Here is a 15,021-nt window from a genome sequence, read left to right as displayed (position 1 = left end):
TTCATATGGGCAGCACATGATTTCAATAGTTCAATAGTTCCTTCGATCTGCCCATGGTGAGGTTATCATCCAACATCATGCAGAGCATTTGCAAAGCATTTGCGAGATGTGTTTGGGTAGTTCTGGTAGTTTCGCTGACATCCAGCCCCAGATGCTCATGCTGGGGGGTGCACATGGTTACCAATTCACAGGGCCTAGTATATGAATCAGCCCTTGATTCCCCGGGCATTGTCTGAACAGGAACCACTAATTCTCCAGAATGACTAGAGGTGCGAAGTGAGATGTCAGGGCTGCCTTGAGCATGTTGTAGTTGTGTAGGAGCCTGGCTCCGTGTAAATTCTTGGATAGTTTGTGGACAGTAGTGCCCGGAGGTGAAGAAGCATTTGTCATCGCCTGGCTGCCTTGAGCCCAACCACTGCAAAGTATGTCTGTAGATGGTCCACCCAAGTGGCCCATTTGACGGCTTGGGAGTCTGGTGCGCCAGCAATCCAGTGATGACAAAAGGTTCTATGGTGGGTCCGGACGTCATGTTTGCAGATGTCCAGTGCATGTTGTGGCATCAGAGGTGGGGAGACTCCGTGGTTGTGACACTGTTTCTTGCCAACTTCCCCTTGCTTTGTCTCTTGCTTATGCTCTGCAGTGACACTCATTGGAGGGGACATCAGTTGAGGCCTGCCCAGAATGGGGCAGCGGTGTCTCTCGTCCGGCCCTCCTCGGTGAGGGCACAGGCTGCATGCTGATTAGATTTCTGGGCGCAAAGGGAGCCTTATTTCCCCTTGCTACCGAGCATTGGTAGGGTCTCTGAGGTTTCTTCCCCCTTCTGTGCCTGTGGCACGCTGTCTGGTGGCTGCCACATAGTCATGGGCTCATGCAGGGAAGTGGTGTGCATTTGCGCCACTCCCCCAGCCCTGAACGGTTCCAGAAATGGTGTCCGCGAGCATGTGCCTTCAGCTGGGAGCCGGATGCAATGGGGGCAGTGGGCCATGGGCTGCAGAGCCGCTGTTGGTTCAAATTTAGTGAGATCGGGTATTGACACATATACCATCAGTTGTGATGCTTGAATTCCATTTTCTGGCTATGTTACAAAAAGAAAATGGTTAAGTTCTGCCATAAAGTCTATGCTGATTTGCTCAAAACCTGTAATCATATTGTTCCAGTAGAATATGAATTCTTATGCAACTTGAAATGTTATTGAAAACACACAAATCCTGACCCGAGAGGAGACATCACTCGAGAATGTCACGAAGATATTATTGTAAGAGGTTCAATACGCCTTGGGTGATCATGAAAAGCAAATATATGTAATTATCCTAACTTAATGTATGATTACATAAAGTCGAGGCCTGATGCAGGTCTAAGCCGCTGTCTCTGTTGGGTTGCCTTGCAAGGCTTCATTTCTATACTTCACAAATCATAAGCAAAATATTATATTAGAAATGAAGTAATAGTTGCATTTCATGGAGGACCAATGTAATGTTTTGCGTGTCTAGATCCCAGGGGTGCCCCACATTATATATATGTTGTAACATAAAGCTTTACATATTTTTCAAAAGTAGATGCTGAAATGTGCATCTATTTTTAAAGGATGTATCCATCTTCGAAAAACAAATAATAATTCACTGCTAGATTGGTACATAAGAGTGTATAATGCTTCTATAACTCAATCAAACATAATGTAAGCTTACTGAGGACAATTCAATGAAGACCTATTGGCTGTATGATTTAAAGTAAATCTTTTTTTCAAAATAACTTTCAAAAGACACATTCTCATGCCTAGTAGACGTTTATATTACTGTTAATATTTTCAGCAGTGCCAATTAAATAGATTTTACATGCTCATATTTAAATGCGGTAGGCATGTCCGACTTATTTTATGTTGTTAAGCTAGTGTTGTTTATTGAAACACCAATGACAGAAATGTAAATTACTTTATTTGCCTCAATGCAATACTAACGGTGAGCACAACATATATAGTTGCTTAAAAATGCTCCTTTTCCAAATGATGAATCCAGATTCATAAATAATGCAGGACTGAGTTACAAACATCCTTATATGAATGCAAAGCCCTCATTTTCAGAACTTTAACCATTTTCGTCAATGTCCCAGGAAAAGATGATAAAGGATGAGAAATCAATGAATGGTGCTACACATTCACATAACAGAATATTGACAATTTTTTTTCTAAGACACAGAGAAACTACATTGTTTACACATCTAGCTTGGCACAACATTATCACAATGCCTTGAACATCATGTACTAGGCCTCTCTACGCACTAAGTACAAAAGTCGTCCTATTTCTATCTATAAGGTGACAGTGCTGACCACATATCAATAACATCACTAATCTAGTGCACGGATCGCGAAGGCTGCTTTTCATTATAAAAAATAGGCCTCCCAATAGTTTATTAGAGGAGGCACTTCTGCTGACACCAAAGGTCCATGCATGCTGAGAAATCACCACGCACCGGTCTGACATTCCGTTAGGGGTGTCCAACTCGAGACCAAGATGGGGTCCTTCACTCTCTCCTATCAGGTAATGAGGTTGGATCGTCCCTTGGTGAAATTCTTGGCTCTACACCCATACACACTCTAAGAACACTCAGAGTAGAGTCCGAATCGTAGGAGTATGTTAGATTACCATATTGCATCTCTGCCTGCAAATATTCATTGCTTCAGTACCATGGCAGAAATGCATCTACTGTTCACTCTTTTGGGTCTTGTAATCTCCTTTATTTGCTTCTGTCTCCTAATCATTGCAGCACATGTATTTTATGCAATAATAACGTTGGTTCAATAAATATTATTGAAAATGACCCACGGTGTGTTCTCTGTATATTTCTTAGAGAACAAGTGAGCACGAGTGACTGAAGAAAAGTTTTTTTACTGATTCCACAATCCCTGAGTTTTCAGGGTTGTCATCTTCAGTGGTTGCCAGAAACTGTTCACTCCCTGGTAAGTTAGGGGTGCTTACAGTGGCACTGTGAGCTAGCTAGTCCTTTCTTTTCTTACTCTGCATGTGTGTTACACTGTACAGCACACTTACACTGTAAGAAAAGTTTTAAAGTTACTCTAAGTATCGTATTATCGTATTTTGTACTGGAAGGATATCCTTCCAGTACAAAACGTATGGTAGACTCATGCAGACACCCTTGCACTATGGTGCAAAGGTGTGTACATTGCACACTGCAACCTGATTGTTCACCTGTGCTAGGTTGACTGACTATCTGTAGATATGGTGCTTTCTCTCCCTGTCACGCAGCACAGCACAGCAACTTTGAGTGCTGCACTGCATTTCCTGGCATGTCATGATGCTGGCCCACTGTGTCCTATAATGAATAAAACAATAGTACATGAAGGGTGACCTATTCATTTTGTAGAGGTCACATTCTCATTAAAACTGGTTCCAGGCCATATTCATGAAAAAAAGAAAAAGCGATCTTACTTTTTATCGTGGCGACTTTAATCTATTTCCCCTAAAAATGTACTGAAAAATACATTACATAAAAAAATGATGATGCATATTTGGCTGTTTCAAACAATATTGATAGAAGGGAACAGAAACATCAGAGGTCTCATGAGTCGCTTAATCAGTACTGAGTTTTAATGTGTTTTCAAGTACTTTCAGACCTGTTTTTAAAGTGAGATCAATTATACTACATATGCCTAAACGCAAACAAAAAAAAACTTGACTGGTTGAGCTACTCACACATGGAAGTGGGAAACGTGAACTAGAGATATTGTTAAGTATAGTGTTAATGTAGTACATACTGTGACATATGATATATATATATGATTCTAAGATCTGAAATTACTCTTCTGATATTTTGCTGTACATCATATAGTTCTTCAACACACTCACACTACCTCAGGTAAATCAACATAATTTTAAGAATGCAACTTGGTTAAACATCCAACCACAAAACACAGACTAGCGAACCATGTGCTCTGGTCCCACTATTGTGTAGGCGAACCCAGATCTGTTACGTGCACAACAAGGGTGTTAGACACTACATGCATGGTGGCACCCTCTACGCCTCAGGAGATTTGGTCTCCCTTGGTAATGTAAAAGGATGGGTATGGCCAATAAAGAAGTTTGTAATCTTTTTTAGGGACAACAACTTTAGAAGGCGATGCTCGTTCATTGCTGCCTGTGGTCTGCCTACATTCCTGGCAAAGCGGACTACAAGCATCAGTTTGGGTCTGTGCAGCCTTGTATAAATCATGAATATATTTGCTATCATCTGGCAGCTGTGTGATCTCATGTTCATAAAATTCATGTTACACTTGTTTACCATTGAACAAAGTATAAAATGTAACAAACAAAATTTTGGGTTATCTATATTTTGATGCATGACTTCAGTTCACCAACATCTGATTACGACACAGGACCACATAGATAAAGGTAACTTCACTCTCCTCACTTCTAGGACAGTAATGTGTAGTGTCAGAAATTAGGACCTATATTTGTGCTTGGTCAGTTATTACAGTGACATAGGTAAACAACAGGAGTTTAAATCAGGCCCCTCTAGATACTTTTCATTTGAATTAAAGTGCTCATGCTCATTCATCATCCATCTGTCCTCTCCCAGATACCCACTCCACTTAGCTCTTAAGAGGTCTAAACTCATTTTCTGCGTACTCATATAGTCCATGAATTCTGTCATAATTAGGTACTACTCCTTCCCCAATTGAGAAGAATTTGCATGATGCCGTCCACTTCCGCTTTCAAATCACCATTATTCCATGTTTGCAGTATTTCTTGCAGTGATGCATGAACAGGAAATCGCCCCATGGGTACTTTATTTGCGACATTTAACTCTTTAAAGGCCATGAGCGCTCTAGTGTGATACAACTAAGGTTACCTTAGGTCTATATCACACATCTTTAACCACCACATAAGGAATCTGCTTCAATTTGTGAGACACCCACAGTTGTAATTATGGAGAGTAGGAGACCCCTGCTGCTCTCTGCCTCATATATCTGTCCCAGTTTTATTTCACAGACTCTAGGAGTATGACATTTGGTTAATTTGTGGCCCTGGGTATTCCCTGAGCAAATCCTACTTTGATATTGATCACAGAAAACAGTGGACAGGTCTGGATTATCATATAATAGAATAGGTGAATAAAATTCAGGAAAGTGTAAAAATCATCTAGTGTCAGGTTGAGTTACCCTGTGCTGTGAATCTAGTCATATGTTTGGATCATTGCATTTGCATGATATGCCTCAGCTGTTTCCATTGAATTAAAATATTGACTTGCCAGGCTGGTGGAGCATTACTAAAGTTGAGAAATCTTACCTGCATCACAATGCTTGCTCAAAAATAGTGACTTCAGTGAAGGAGTGCCCATCTGCGGTTGATTACACAGAGCATTACAAACTCAAGATATTGCTGAAGCTTCTTATCCTGCTATTCGAACTGTGTGATAAATGCATTTATTTTATCAAGTAAGTGACGGATACATATATTGTAAGTGTGTGAAACAAAAACAAAAATGTGGATAATATAGTAATTCTAATCATGTTAATTCAGCCGACTAATAATATAAGTCTGTATTTCCATTTGTAATTGTGCGTTGCTTTGGCAGAAAAGAAAGAAGTAGTTGTATTCGAAACACAGTTCTAGATATGCAGTGAGTGTAATAGCAAGATAATGGGTTGAATGTTATATATTAGGGATACTAACTGGAATATCTCCATCCAGGGCCAAAATCAGCAGCTGTTTACTCAGCTGTGGGACACAATTCAAAACTCATCAAGTAGCTATTTCAGGTCCTGGCGGACAGTCGAAGCTTATGCAAATGGCTTTATAGAGAATTTTTTAAAGTATATTTTTTGTAAAATAGTTATCCCTAATCTGACTTTGGCAATAAATTTGGGTTGTAATAAATATTCTAAAGGTCCAAAAATTAACTGTTTACCTGGGAAGAATTTTAGAAAATTTTCAGCCGTTTGATTGGTTATTATGTGACCGGGATTTCCTTTGAGTTTCTTGCTGAGTTTGGAGTACTGCCGTCGCGGGAGCCTATAGCGCCTTAGCAAACTGGAGCGCTTTCCTCCCTGCAAAACGCTACTTCTTGCCGGACCCGCTCCGCGGGTCCCGCTGCGTGGTGTTTAATTTTCCAAGGACGATTGGGAGCAGGGGAAGTTACAAACTACTGTGGGCATTTCGAGAGCAGGGCTGCGAGCGCGTCAGCTGCAGGACTCCAGTTCCCAAGAGTCCCTGCTGCTGACCGGCACTTAACCACCTGGTGCCGCTCTCCCTGTTGGCTACGCCCCCCTTCCCAGGATCAAAAGCACCTGGACATAGACCCTCATGGGATTTCCTTTGAGTTTCTTGCTGAGTTCGGAGTACTGCCGTCGCGGGAGCCTATAGCGCCTTAGCAATCTGGAGCGCTTTCCTCCCTGAAAAACGCTACTTCTTGCCGGACCCGCTCCGCGGGTCCCGCTGCGTGGTGTTTAATTTTCCAAGGACGATTGGGAGCAGGGGAAGTTACAAACTACTGTGGGCATTTCGAGAGCAGGGCTGCGAGCGCGTCAGCTGCAGGACTCCAGTTCCCAAGAGTCCCTGCTGCTGACCGGCACTTAACCACCTGGTGCCGCTCTCCCTGTTGGCTATGCCCCTTGGTTTTTAGCCACCTCCCTATATATTATAGTACCTCTTCACCGCTGCGCGGGAGCGCCGGGAGAAGCCCGGGAGAAGGGTGGGACCGTCTGTGTCCGTCCGGGGCCGACGGAGGCCGGGCCGGGCCCCCCCCTTTGACATTTGGACACCGACACAGTGGTACTGACACTTTGTCTATAGACTGCCTTTTGTATCTATATTACTGAAAGTTGGTGCACTATTAAGACTGGTGTCATACTAATTGGCCTTCAGTTAACTATCGATCTATACGGCTTCTGGGCTTTTTATTTAAACGTAGTTTTATATATATATATTTTTTTTTTTTTTTTTTTATTATTATTTTTTTTTTTTTATAAAAGATGCCTTTATCTGATTTGATTTCTTTACCCAGCTCTGTGGGGGTATCTATTCTTGGCCCACTTGACAAATACTTTGCCAGAGTCAAAAGTGAGGTTGATCGAGAGATTACGTTGGCAGAGAGGCGGGCCGAACGTAGATTCTCTATAGAACTACTCAAAAAACAACCACTCTTACCCCCCCAGAAGGCTGATACATGTAACACATTAGATTTAACAATATGCAAAGAAACTGATGCCGATTTATTTAGCACAGAAAATATACCTCTAATTTTTCAAGATACTCATTCAGTTTTAGATGATACCATAGTCCCCTCTGAATCCATCAATATCGAGACAATACAAACATCGAACTCTTTAATTGACTTAAGTACACCTAAACCTAGAGAAGTGGCACCCCTCCACAATATAAATGTACCGTCCCCCTTGTTCACACCCCTAGCACCAGACGTCCAATCGATTGGAGTACCTGAAAAAAAGTCTAAAAAACCATCCTCCACAATGACTAATAGTGCTTATCGTTCTCCGCCACGGAAGCGGAGAAGAAAGGGAGGAGCTAGAAAGGGTGACAGATTTCCCCCTTTCGTTACTAGTAACTTATATCCCCCACATAAGAAAACCACAGATGTAGGGAAGACTGATTCAATAGACCAGCATATTAGACCAGTTTATACGAAACTTGCTCCTAACTACAAAGGACTTTTGGAGGACATCGAAAGTCTCCTAAAATCGCTAATACTTCCTCTTACCGAAAGAGTCAAAAGGCTATGGGAGTTAATGGATCAGATCATGTCTGAGAGAAGCTCGACAGATCAACAGCCATTTAAAAATCTAAGTAAAACACACTCTTCAGTTATACAGCCTGTTACTAATCCTCCTAGGCCGCACTTTCATATTTTTCCAACTAATAAAACCTCAGTTGTTAAAGCCCCAGTTGTTAAAAAATCAAACGATCTAGTTGCCACAAAAAACGTCACTGCTACTGAGAAAATAAATAGTGGAAATACACACACAGGAGCCTTAAAAAAAGACCACAAGACAAATGATCCCCCCCCCAAGGCTGCTAACACATCAAGACCTATACCCAGAGATGTAGCAGATTTACCCCCGGAATCAGCAAACTATGTCATTATTCTTACAGGCGTCCCGATCTTGCCAGGTGGAAATATCGAACATAATTCTGGCCTCAAAAACAAAGTTATCCACTGGCTGCGTAAGAATAGACCACTTCCTCCGCATTTAAATGGAGATATAGTTTCAGTAAGATGCTGCAACTGGGTGGGTATACGACCTAAAGAGATTGAAAGGGGTGTGATTTTAGTCAATTTTAAAGATCATAGACTGGTCACACACATTAGCGACTGGTTCCCCGGGAGATGCGATGGAGGCATATCTACGCGGAATCTGAGCTACTTTTATCCTGAAGGTCTGATGACGCATTTTAACAAACATTCTACGAGGTCTGTGAGTCGTCCCCTTATGAAGTATAGACCAGACGCGCCATATAGACCTGATTCTATCCGATACCAGTCTGCCCCTAGTTATCATAGTGAGCATGATACCCCATTCCATCAACCTACGCCCACCTATCACTCTTCACTGATTCGGAGACATGCACCAATATACAGACAAAATCTCGTCCCGAACCAATTTGTTCATAGATATGATATCAACAACGATAAATCCTCACTTCAATACACGCGTCCCAATATACAACAACCCCTGGCCAACAACAATTACCTCTATAACAACAATCCTAGGGAATACTGGGATATACCATTAACAAATCTCTTCTATCCATTGTCTGGCCTGGATGAGAATGAATGACATACTGCATCTTGTCTGAGAAAGAATTCCCCTGGTGGGTATAGGCTTACCAGCCAAATTAATACAGAGGCATGTAATCCTGACCCAGGGAAGGAAAACATTGCTAATATCAGTAGTAATTCGACCAGGGATAACTTCTTGATAGGGAAGCGTGATGGTAACAGGGGTGACTTTGGCAGAGTTAAACAGGATAGTATATTGATGGAGCATAGTGGGTCCGTTAAGCGTCACAAAGCCTTTCCAGGCTTTGAAGTCTTGGGATGCGGTCCCAATGTAACTACTCAAGACAGTATCCAAGGTACTAGTTGCGGTTCTGTCGAAAACTTCCGCAAACAATGGTCTATTACATTTTGGAATATAGCTGGCCTGCAGGCAAAACTAGATAACCCAGACTGGAAGCTTTTCATGGAAAAATGTGATGTGATTTGTCTGCAAGAAACATGGGCAAAGAGTGAACATCACTTGAGCGGCTACAAAACCGTATCAATTCCCGCTGTAAGTTCTATACACGGACGAGCGAAAGGGGGGTTATGTATGTACATTTCAAATCGTTTAATTTTTAAAAAACTTCATGTGTATTTCCAGACTTGTTTTTTCCATATTGTAGGGGTGTACTTCAGTGGTTCTGTTTCGATATTATTAGTAAATTTTTATAACAACATTCCTCCTGCAGATGTGGGGACGGTACTTAAAACCTTGAACAACGAACTAGATGGCATTATTAATGGTTCTAACAGACTGTATACGGTAGTATGGGGAGGGGACTTCAATTGTACTCTTTGTGATAGATCTGGTACAGGAAACTGTGGCCTAACCACGGAAAGGGACGCTAATCCATCTCATTTTGAGCACTCAATGTTGGGTAATGCGTTAAATGAGATCCTGTTCACATATGATTTAGGGTTTGAAAATGAATTATGCCTTAACAAGACTGCATTTACTCCAACTTTTAATGGCAGAGGATTTATGTCAACCATAGATTTCATTCTCATCTCATCATGTTATAGGAATTGCATTTTTAAATGTAACGTTTTAAATACTCCCCTTAGTGATCATTTCCCTATAAGGATGGAACTTTTGGATGTAGATTTAACAGTACATAAAAGAGCTGTGGATTTTTCTACAGACATAGATTTAAACAGGCAAAATGGATATGCCATCAAATGGACTAGGGTGGTCCCTGAGGTTTTTCTTAGCAAAATTGTTAGTACCTGTAGCACAAATTTTGATGTCTGCTTAGACCTGGAATCTGAGGATGATGAAATTATAAGGAATTTCAAAGAGATAATGGCTAGTATAAAAAGGGAGCTTTGGGTTAATTTTAAGGCAAATAAGAATCCAATGAAAATTAGAGGCTGGTTTACACCGGCCTGTAGTAAGGCGTATAAAAAACTCAAATTAGCCTTGCAACAGCGAGTAAGAAATCAACCTCTTATAAAGACCCTCCGCAAAGAGTACAAGATTGCACTCAAAATCCAAAAACAGCAGCTAAAAGATAAAGCATGGACTGATATTATGGAGGCTTCGGAATTAAAGGACATGACTGCTTTTTGGAAAGCAGTCAATGCTCCTTTTTTCAAAGATAGTTCTAAAGCTCGTATAGAGATAGCCATAAATGAAGGGGACTGGGTCAAGCATTTTGAAAGTCTATACAACCCAGGACCTGTTACAACTGATCTAACATTGGTGCCCACGGCCAAAAATAAACATCTAGAAGGGCACCAACTTAATTTTACACTGAAAGAGGTAATTAAGGGTATCAAGACGAGCCTTGGGGGCAAGGCACCTGGCCCTGACGGTGTTCCAGTAGATATTTACAAGAAGAACATCTGTCTTTGGGCCCCGCTTCTTACTAGAACTTTTAATGCCGCCATCTCTGTAGGTCTACTCGATACCTGGTATCAATCAATTATCATTCCAATCTTTAAAAAAGGAGACAGATCTAGTTGTGCTTGCTATTGGCCTATATCTTTGCTCGACTCCACTATTAAACTCATTGGGAGAGTCATTCTAGATAGACTCCAGCAATGGGCTGAGGAACACCACATCATAAGTGATCTTCAATATGGGTTCCGAGAAGGAGTTGGCACTATTGAGCAAGCACTCAATCTATCAATTTTGATAGAGAAGTACACAACGGCTAAGGGAGGTAGACTGTTTCTAACCTTCCTAGATCTCACCTCGGCTTTTGATTTTGTAAATCACAGTAAACTATGGATTATTCTAACTAATCTGAACGTCGAAGCAAATATTATTAGCTTACTAAGAGAATTATATAGTAAGGCCAGTGCAATGGTCAAATTTGGCATGAGGGGTGAATGCACAAGGGAATTTAGAGTTGGCAGGGGCGTGAGGCAGGGGTGTGTCCTTGCTCCTTTTCTATTTTCTATCTATATTAACAACTTAGAGGACACACTTCTACAGGAATGCATCGATATGCCAAACGCCTCAGCTCGCCGGTTACCCGCACTTATTTATGCAGACGATACTGTGCTTATGGCGAGAACCCCCCTAGCCATGCAGACCATGATCTCGTCCTTTAGTGCCTTTATGGAAAAATTGGAACTACAGATTAATTGCACTAAGACCTTTGCAATGAATTGCGGTGGTAATGCTCGTCTAAGGAAAAAACCCATGTTTATTAAATCAACCCCATTACAGCACACTCCAACTTTCCCTTACCTAGGGATTCTCTTTGATCAAACTGGAAAGTGGAATAGTGCTATACAGGCCAGAAATCTATTATTTTCTAAAGCCATTATGGCTGTTAAATCTTTTAGCAAAAAAATTGTCAAAAAGCCAGTCAAAGAGTTTACCTATATCTACAAGACTAGCTGTGTTTCAGTGGCACTATATGGGGCAGGCATATGGGGACACTTGGACGTCAGCAGGCTACAGGTAACTGAAAATGGTTTTCTACGTTATTTATTGGCACTCCCAAGGAGCACGTCCAACTACAATTGCCATACAGAATTGGGAATTCCCTTTTTGGAAGATCTAATTAGGATCCAACCGATACTGTTATGGCACCGGGTATGGACTATCAAGAAATGTCATCTAAATAGACTCGTACTGGGAGATGCGTTAAAATTGGACGGGGCAAAAAGGATAAAATGGTTCTGCTATATCAAAACTGTTTGTAAGAATATTAAACACCCAGAGTTTTTTGCTGAGCCAGAAACCATGTCTAATATTACCAGAAAGACTCTGAAGTCCCTGTGCCTAAATTTCCTCTTTAGTCTTAGACAAACAGGTGAAATTTCGAGAAGAACTGTGATTTCCCATCAAATGGTTACTAATGTAAGGACTATCCAGCCTTATCTAAATCTGAACATGAAGGAGCATGAAAGGTTCTTATTGACTAGATTTAGGTTTGGAATTCTGTTTAGATTAGTAAGTCTCCCAGTCATGAATGACTGGACAAGGGTTTTGTCTAAATGCTCCTGCGACAACATCTCTGATCAATCGGATATACACATTTTATTTTTTTGTAAATTTTATTTGATATCCAGAAAGAGATGGATCGTGCCAATTCTAAAATATATGAACTTAAGACATTGTCGCCCTGCCTTTTTGACTATACTGAGTTTGGAAGATATTTTTACTGTTTCCGCTGTTGTGACATTTCTTAAAAGTGTATTCTATTTGCGCAAAACAATGATAATATGATTTCTGTTTATGTACTTATAAATTGTGTAGATAGTCCACCCCTTACTTTTTGATCAATGTTTAATTTTTGTAAATTTTATTGTCATTTTATGTACTTTTATGGCTATGAAATATAGCCGAATAAAGTTTATTGACTTGACTTGAACTGTTTACCTGCTTCCTTTTTCGGAGACAACATTTTTTTTTAACTCAGTGCTCACCCTGTTACACTGAAAATAGCTTGTTTGGCCTTTTCACTGATACCAAATGTTTAACATTAAACTTTTACTTGTCCTACTTTTAAATATCATGCGCCCTCCCTCTTTGGCATTTGAGGCCTACTTAGGGGTTGCTTACAAATATTTAAAAGAAGGATTTAGGCCTGTCGAAAGAGGTTATTTTGAGAGGTTGACTTTGCAGCTTAAACCTGAACAACCAAGTTCCTGCTGGCATACATGCAGTCATGTTTTGCATTGTCACTTCATTGGTGGTGCAGTCCATTAGTGACATTTAAATTACAGGCCCTGGGTACACTCTGGATCAAGTACTAGAGACGTAGGTAAGTCAAATATGCCAATCAGGAGTATATCTAATTTCATCATGGTATAGAGGTCAGAGCACATACACTGGGGATTGGATAGCAGAGTGTCAGTGCACAGAGTCAAAGAACATGGCAGCATTATTCAAAGAAAATGGGGATGGTCAAGCAGAAAGAGGCATTCTCTTACACCAACCTTGACTCGAAACATAACACTAGTTGCTTTCTGATGTTCTCATATTTCCCATCCAATGTAATACTTTATATCTTTTGAACAAGAAAGTATATGTCCAGATGCTAACACTGTATGCTATAATATTCACCAATTATACAGTATCTTATTGCATATTTTTGTTAATATAGATTTAGTAATCTTTATGTTTAAAAAAAGGATGTGTTACAAGTAACAATAGGGTTAATCGGTTTAAGATTTAGGGCAAGTAGCCATGATAGTCATATTGATGGAGCATAGTTTCGCAAAAATGAAACCTGCTCGAATGGATACCCCATAAAACGTACTAACAGTAAGTAATTGTAGTAAAACTAACGTACACCCAACATAGACCCAAGTGAACTGCTTTGTGCATGCCTAAACTAACACGTAAATACATAAGTATTGTATAACTTTTGTGCTTTGAAAGAAAGCAAAGAAATTGCCTGAATAGGCCACATGTGCATCAGTATTTCTGCATGTTGCATCCTGCTTTAAAGTAATAAATAATGCCGCTTTTGAACTAAGCTTATGCTAGGTAACATTAATGGAGAATAGTGCAAGGTGGGTGGTAAACAGTGAAGGTTTCCTTATTATATAATTAATAAACATTCATTTTCATTTACTTTAGTGTGCTGAATGAAGCAGCCATGTTTGTAAAATTAGCTATTGTAGGAGGGAGAGCTTCAAGGATCGAGTCCATTCTGTCTTGAGGCAAAGCAAGACGTGCTGTGCACCGCAGATGACATGAAAAGAGTGAAGGCCAGTGTGGCAGATGACTGCCAAATGTTGTACCCTGGTGTGGGATCGGAGATGCACACTGCGGATGATGTTAATTTGTGAAAGCAAAATGTTAAATTTTGTATCTTATGTGCGAAGAAAGAACTAATTCCCAGACCCTGAGAACTAATATAACACAATATAGTTGTTGAATTGAACGTGAAATAATGGTGGTGTGACTACGCCACCTCCCAAGCCCACCGATCCCTGTTCAAGTTTGATGATAGTTTGCAACAATTGTGGGATGGACATGTTAATTTTAGAGTATAATTGGGGTGCCTTTAGGGGTGTGGTTAGAGCTTAGGCTGACAGGAGAGAAGAGGGGAGATGCGTCACTGCCCGTCGGTTTGCAGAGAGGTCTAGCTGTTCCTGACCTGTTCTGTTCCTGTCCGGCTTATATCCTCAGTTCCCTGATTCTGTTTTGGGGAAACCTCACCATTCCCTTGGTCATGGTGGAGGTTTTCCTACAGACCAATAGGTTTGTATTTAGCCTAAATTATTCTCAGAATCAAAATATTAATGTATTTTTGTCTCTGAAACATTTGTCCCTCCACCTAGCCACTCCGTTAACGATGTATTGATATGTATTATTTTAATGAAACTATTGTCTCTTCATCTATCCCCTCCGTCAGGTATATCATGTTTGGCATAAATATTTGCAGAAACGTTTGTCCCTTCCTCTATCAACTCCTTCATTGCATAAAGTGATTGTTTAGTTTTGGATGAGTTTGTAATTTCATATATAATTTCTTCTTTGGTAAGATTCAGTGTTTGTAATCTGTGACCAAGTGCAACTGAGCATTAACCCTTTATATTTGAGATAAAATTCATTGTTAACATTATCAAGAGTCTGTGATCATTTTTATTGACTAAATGGTTGGTAAGTTAGTAGTCATCATTGCCAACAACTATTCAACTAATTGGTCCAGCGACCAAATAGAAGGAAAGTTGGTATTAAAGATTAGTTATTAAAAGATGTCTCATTTGAATCTATAAAAGGAAAGAATTGTTGGAATGTATAAATGGACCCCAGCG

Source organism: Lissotriton helveticus, chromosome 3_1, assembly GCF_964261635.1.
Source record: "Lissotriton helveticus chromosome 3_1, aLisHel1.1, whole genome shotgun sequence".
Lineage (NCBI taxonomy): Eukaryota > Metazoa > Chordata > Amphibia > Caudata > Salamandridae > Lissotriton > Lissotriton helveticus.
The sequence above is the reverse complement of the archived record's forward strand: the minus strand, read 5'-3'. Positions refer to the sequence as shown.